Here is a 7,346-nt window from a genome sequence, read left to right as displayed (position 1 = left end):
TATATATTATACATACAGGGTATAAAGGGCATTTCACTGTGACAGTAAATGCATGGTAACTATTTACTATATCTGCATTTTATGTATTACATATGAACTTATTGTAAGTCACTCATATTTGCTAATGTCAAAATTGTAAATTGATTTGTTTACATATAAACTATTTGATATTTTCCTGGCTTTAGATGATGGGTCGGATGGAGAGGTGCCGGGGACTCCTTGTGTTCTTAGGTCTATACCGTTTGAAGGTAAGGAGAAAACAAAAACTGATGCATTTTGTATAATTCTATAGCATTTTAGAGTAGATACAGCTATCTGTTTGTTCAATGCTTTTATCATTTACATCATAATGTCATGGACCTGTCTGAGACATGCTGGGTGTGTAAATAATTGATTTCATTTTGTGCACATCATGTTTACTAGTTTATATTTTACTACTGTGATTTCAGAAGAGTCGAGTGCAGCACAGCCTACTTCTTCATTGCCACATCGTGGTCATCCAAGGACAAGGATAGGTAAAGAACACCTTTTTTCTGTAAATCAGACTTAGCACCAGACGCGTTGTGAGCTTGTAGATCGGCTATTTTCAGCACACAACCAAGTGTAAAATCAGTCATTACGATGCCATCAAGGCCTGCCAAAATAGATTTTAGTCGACTAAATCAACTGTAGATTTAGTTACCTAAAATCTTATGATGATCAGTCAACTAAAACTAGACTAAAACTAAAAGACATTTTATTCAAAAGACTACGACTGAAACAAAATCAAAATTTGCTGTCAAAAACAACACTGCTTACTCGTAGTAATTATGTATTTGTATAATTTACAGATCGACCATGGGCTCGTGTACGTGGTAGGTGTAGGGGTGCAGAGTTCAGCAGACCCGGAGGAGCCTGGCTGGAGTGAAACAGAATGGAGCCAAGAGTCCCAAGATCCAGTGGACTACCTGGAACTGATAACACAGGTCCAGATGCAAAGAGTGGTGACAGGATGTTCAAAATACGCCCAGTTCTAGATTATCTCCAAAATCCGTGAACTGTACAAACCAAACCAAGATATTTCCATTGATAGGTACACTTTTATTCAAAGGGCGCCTAAATTTCAAGGTCTACAATCCACAGAAACCAGTGAAATATGGGATAAAATCTTATATTCTCTGTGATTCAGGTACAGGTTACTGTTTCAATATGAAACCCTACTGTGGAGAATCTGTTTCCCTGCTTGAGACGGTTGAATCACACACACACACACAAACACGCACGCACGCACACCCGCACGCACGCACGCACACACGCACACATACACTCTGTAGACATGTAGTGGTTGAGGCCTGTGTAAGTGCAGGTAGGCCACAACCTTTTTCCATTTGCAGTATTACAATTGAGTTCTAGTGTCTAAAATGTTGTTTTATATTTTATTTTCATTTTCATCAATCATTTGTACTGTACTTCAACCTAAAAAGAACCCTGAAAGCAGAAGCAGGATTCAGGCTGAATCTCATGTCACTGTGTCAATGTTCTGCACTGCTCCTTACTACTGCTCTTACTTCTCTTACACACTAAAAGTGTGTAAAAAGCACTTGTTTTTATTTTTTTGAATTTGTTTGTAAACAACCACTGAGCACAGGTGTGATGTTACTGTGTGATTTTACTGCCAACAGTAAAGGATAAAGAGAGATTTCTGCCTGAAAATGTTTCCTTCACAAAAATGCATTTTTCTCAGCTTTATGTTCTCAAAGAGCTGTTTTTTAGTCCATATTCAGCAGCTTCTAGCTAATGAATAGAACATGATAAAGACACGAAATCTTTTTCTGTTGCAAAGTAGACATTCTATTCTTCGTTGCCATATAATTGTTGTCTTTATAGTCAAAGCCAATTTTCTCCAGTAGGCCTTCAAAGATGAGCGACAATTCTCAAATTTAGCTGGCAGTGGATGGAGCTTTTTGTTAAATTCTGTGGCAGTAAGAGAGTTAATATCTCAATAATTAAAAATATATTTAATAGAATAACCAAATCGTATTTTCAAAACGAATAGTGGTTTACAAACCGTTTAGTTGATACCTGAATATTCGCGCAAGGATTTGCCCGGCTTGGTGTGGTCGGGGCCTCAGTCAGACAGACAGACAGACAGACAGACAGACAGACAGACAGACAGACAAACACATAAATAAATAAATAAATGAATAAATAAATGAATAAATGAATAAATGAATAAATAAATGAATAAATGAATAAACATACATAAATACATAAATAAATACAAGCGCTTATATGTTTCTTGCTTTACATCCTAGCAGGTTGCAAACAACAGAGGATAGGCAGATGTAATTTGATTGACAGTATTTTGTTGTTTTTTTCCCGTTATTAATTGTGTTTTTCTTTGTTGTTGTTGTTGTTGTTGTTATTATTATAAATAAATACGTACATACATGAATACATATTCAATAACAAAATGAGTGCATTAATAGAACTAATATTGTCAGTTCCTAAACCAACTGTAATGATAGATTTAACTCTTTAGTAAGGAACTCATAATTAACTGTAACTATTACTCATACTCATACTCATACTCATAATGAATGCATGTTTTGATTGCTTTTTTTCCCCCACAGGCCTAGTAAATTAATTAATTTATTTATTCATTTATTCATTCATTCAGGGCATTACCGGAGGCCGAGAAATGGCCCTCTGCGGCAGTGCATCCTGAAGTGCATGGCAATCGGGAGAGTGGAGTGCAGTGTGTCTCTGCACAGACAAGAGAGAGAGAGAGAGAGAGAGAGAGAGAGAGAGAGAGAGAGAGAGAGAGAGAGGGACACAGAGCTAAGAGTCAGAAGAACAGAACAGAGTGAACGTTCGGAGTAGCCTCGGCTACTCATACATGCTTGTTGTTTTTCAGTACATTACTAAAACAAAAGAAGTGTCATCACTGTACACCACTGACTGAGACATCTTATCAGTCATCCGGTGCAGAGGACGAGGTTGAGAGGAAACTCCAGACTGTGAAGATGGAGACCAGAGAGACTGACCAGGACATGTCCACAGGTACAGTGACCAACAACTAGTGTCCCCAATGCTGTCCGCTTATTATAGGCGACTTTGGGCAAGTCCCTTGGGAATATTGGTGTTTGCGGGTGCGTTATTTTGAGGATGTGGTAAATCGGACGATTTTATGTTGCTACTTGCTACAAACATGACCTTATTTGGCGCAGTGAAAAGTTGCTCGTTCTAGGGCTAGGGGAAAAAGTACTCTGATATTTTACTGAAGTTTATTTTATTTTATTTATTTACTTATCAAAGCACATTGATCAACATGTCAGTTTTCACATCAATGTAAATGGGCCAGAGTTGGTCAGAAGCTCATTTTCATCTGTAGTCCCTGGCTGTACAAAAGTGGTGATAATACTATATTGTAGTTCCCAAGTCCCTACCATGTTTGGACATATCCCGACTTATGCTTGTGCATGCGACCTCCTATATGATTTTCTATACTATTCCTTCATCAATCACTTGTGTATTAGTGCTGCTGTGTCTATGTGGTGTTCGCTGTGTGACATGCTCTAAGAATCAGGGGGCCTCTGGTGTGCACGCGCGCGTGTGTGTGTGTGTGTGCTCGGTGTACGTGTGTGCTGGGCTATGTGTGTGTATCTGTGTGGACGTGCCTGAGTGGGGGAGGTGTGTCTGGAATGTGCTGGGGGGGGGGGGGGGGGGTAATGGTGTGCTTGTGAGTGTCTGCGTGTGTTTATGTTGCAGGCTGCAGGAGTGTGTGTGTGTGTGTGTGTGTGTGTGTGTGTGTGTGTGTGTGTGTGTGTGTGTGTGTGTGTGTGTGTGTGTGTGCAAGCTGGATGAAGTCCAGATGTCCCTTCACATCAGGGACGTGCAGAGAATGTTAGGGAGGCATTGGTTGAAACTTCTAAAAGTATTTTGGTGAAAATATCGAAAATAGCAGACCTCCAAGCTCACAATGCGCCACAGCACGACATGTTGTGAGCTTGGAGGTCGCCTATTTTCGGTACTTTATACCAGTGTTGGGTATAACGGCGTTATTTTTTTCAGTAACGGATAATCTAATTAATTACAATTTCCATTGTTACAATGCCGTTACCGTTACTGACAATGAAATGTGCTCCGTTACTATGTCAAGCGTCCCAAAGCTGTCACGATGGTTGTGTGTGTGTGTGTGTGTGTGTGTGTGTGTGTGTGTGTGTGTGTGTGTGTGTGTGTGTGTGTGTGTGTGTGTGTGTGTGAGAGAGAGAGAGAGAGAGAGAGAGAGAGAGAGAGAGAGAGAGAGAGAGAGAGAGAGAGAGAGAGAGTGAGTATCGGTGTGTATCGGTCTTGCAAAAATAAATAAATAAATGACTCACAGAGTTGCCTGTGATCCGTGAGTGAATCCATCTGATGTTACTCGCCAAAAACAGTAGATCCACAAGCATGATGACACATAGGAAGCCTGTAGATTGTCTATATTCAGCAGGCGACACAATTTCATCAATAAATTAGCAGATTTCCCCGATTGATTTGGCTCTACCTAACGTTGATGTGCTGCAGCTGCTCTCTGTCTCCAGTCCAGTCATTAGGAGCTCATTAAGTTATGTCAGTACTCCGTGAGTGTTGTTGATAACTCTGCTTGCAATCATTATAAGCATAGCATGCTTAAATCCTTATGCAGAGATTAAATGTTGATGTATAATTGCCTAAACCTTTGTTTAGTTTAGTTTTCTTTGCGACAGATCTCCCCTCCTCTGTTTCCACACTTGAAGCAAAACGACGTGTTTTTCCCCCTTGAGAATGAAGTAGCTCAAAGTGGATAAAAAACTCCATATTCTTAATATTACGTCCATATTCTTAAGGTTAGGTAAGAATGAGCCAGCACATGTTTATGTAAGTGACTGACCAACAGCTGGGGTCACTCTCACCCTATTTGTGGCTCTTTTCAAGGTTTGGGTCAAGATAATTAAGCCCTGTAATAATTGACAGAATGGCTCATTTAAGTAACACTGAACATGTATGTTTGTGTGTGTGTCTTCCACTGGGCGAGCCAATGGGCTCGTTCAGTCTCCGCTGCCCCCTTGTCTCTGTCTGTCTAATAAACTGATGGAAGAACCTGATTACCTGCTTGCTGCCTGTCGTCTCTCCTCTCCAGCACAAGGCTAAGAACTATGCACAGCAACTTCGTACTTAATAATTCAGTCTAATATTTGTGTCAAAACTCTAGCCGTTTTCCAATCCGAAGGGTTCGCACTTTGAAGTGCGCATATGAAGGGCTATGACGTCACTGGGCCGCGCCTAGTGCTGTCCCATTTAGTAGACTGCGTTAACCTAGGGTAACCTACCCTTGGAATGTGCACTACTCCACAATGCAACGCGCCTCCACGATTCAACCCGAATCAAAACAAAAACAACAGTGTCTGCTGTCCATCGCATAACTTTTATCCACAAAAGAGCTCTCTAACTTCTTGTTTGGTGCCACAGAGTTTAATTGTAAGGTGTTTTAGGTATATTATTTAGTTGTATAAACTTCATAATTAATCATGACAGAGCCTATTTAAAAATATGATCGGCGTTGTCGGAAGGATCTGAGAACCGCAGTGTCTCGTCTCGGGGCGGGCAGCTCTACGCATCGAATCCCTCTGAAGGCAACTTGTTCTCGGCTCCACGGCTCTGCTCCCCTCCCTTGGAATTGGTGGTGGAACATGACTGACAGATTTGTTGTTGTGGCTTAATTAACAGGCAATCCATCAAATTGTTTTCTTAATATGATTAGATATGAAAGAAACCGCCTCTGTATAATGCTTGGTTGAATGTTTTGTTTTCAATGTTTTCAAGTAACATGACGAACTCATGTTAGTCTATATAGTTTATACCATTCATTGCATATTCTACTGAGCATACCGTTATTAATTCAGATTGTCCAGTGTATTGTATATGTGCGTTATGTTATTTCCAATTAAATAAACAATCTAACTACCACTGAGTTCCCGTGGCAAAGAACTTCGAGCATCAGGTTTGGTATTTGAGTGTTGTTTAAAATAATATAGGTCTATAGCCTATAACAACGTGTGAACGTGTCCACTAATAAACGAGGAACCAATTCAGAATATAATCAAACATCAGAATGAACTGTAAATAGAAATGGATAGAGAGTAGGCCTACTAGGCTATGGCAACATCAAATCGGGAATAGAGTGTTTCCCTTAATTACAGATGTTATGAATAGGCTACGTGAAACAATAATAGCTATTGACATAATGTGTGATTTAGTCCTAAATTCGCATAGGCTATAAATAAATAAACGTTAACGATGGGGGAACAATTATTTTTGCTTTATTCTCCACTGCTCTGTAATATACAAAACAGATGCTCAGAACTCAAATGACATTTAGTGGAAATGTTTTATTCTCTCACCTTCACACACTTCAGAATGAGAAAATACTGTATTAGGGTCCATTTGATTATAGGCTTATCCTAGTGTAATATCTGTGGGTTAGAACTCGGCATTCAGTCTTCACTATAATAACTAAATAAAGCTTCAGATCTTTGTCATATTTCCGTAAAAAGAATTACCGGTACATTATGCGTTGAAGTCATTTGAATGTTTGCTTTATGATTTACTATGAATTATGCCTGACCATGATATGAAATGTTGCATTTTTATTTTGGGGCTTGTATTGCTTAAAATTGCTGCTATTAATGATGATGATCAGATTACGGTGATGTGACAGAAAGGCAGGGCAAACACATTTTCAACCACAAACATATCACAGAATATACAAATCATTTTATTTTGTTTAAAACGAAGGTCGGGCTTTTCATATTTCTCTCTGTCAATAAATGACCTGAAATGATGTTAATTCCGAAGCCGCTTTTACATTATGCATAATATGAATATCATGAGATACATGTTGTTACAGTGTGAATTGTAATAGAGCGTGTTAATAAACTGTTATTTGATTTCATGATCTTGTGCTTCAGAACAATCTCATCATACAGTTATGTGACTGTCAGACCTCAGACCTTTAATTATGACAAAACCAAAGTTTCTTTAATATCTAATCAACAGAAAACTATTTGAAACGGGTTGTCTGAAAGTTGTAGCCACAATAAATCATATCACAATCATGTATAGGTCTAGAGCCAGTGTTTCCCAAACTTTTTAGCCTGTACGTGACCCAAAAAATAAATTAATTTGCCCTGGATCCAAACTAGTGAAAACAGCAGATCTACAAGCTCACAACGCGTCGCTTTGCACCGCGTTGTGAGCTTGTAGAGCAGGTAAGCAACAGGACATGCACCGCTCATCCCAAGCCGAAGATCGAATGCCTTGGACGGATGACATGACTCTCACTGCCT

General features: G+C 39.4%; 1 long non-coding RNA gene across 1 annotated transcript; it reads left to right on the top strand.

Annotated features, from left to right (window-relative positions):
• Positions 1-205: 205 nt before the first annotated feature.
• Positions 206-1,704, top strand: LOC308296591. The gene is made up of 3 exons (XR_013962631.1): positions 206-248; positions 450-515; positions 831-1,704. It is a non-coding gene; the product is annotated as an uncharacterized lncRNA (long non-coding RNA).
• The last annotated feature ends 5,642 nt before the right edge of the window (positions 1,705-7,346 follow it).

This window comes from Nannobrachium achirus (assembly GCF_963921795.1).
Source record: "Nannobrachium achirus genome assembly, chromosome: 13".
In the NCBI taxonomy this organism is placed as follows: domain Eukaryota; kingdom Metazoa; phylum Chordata; class Actinopteri; order Myctophiformes; family Myctophidae; genus Nannobrachium; species Nannobrachium achirus.
The sequence above is the reverse complement of the archived record's forward strand: the minus strand, read 5'-3'. Positions and strand labels throughout refer to the sequence as shown.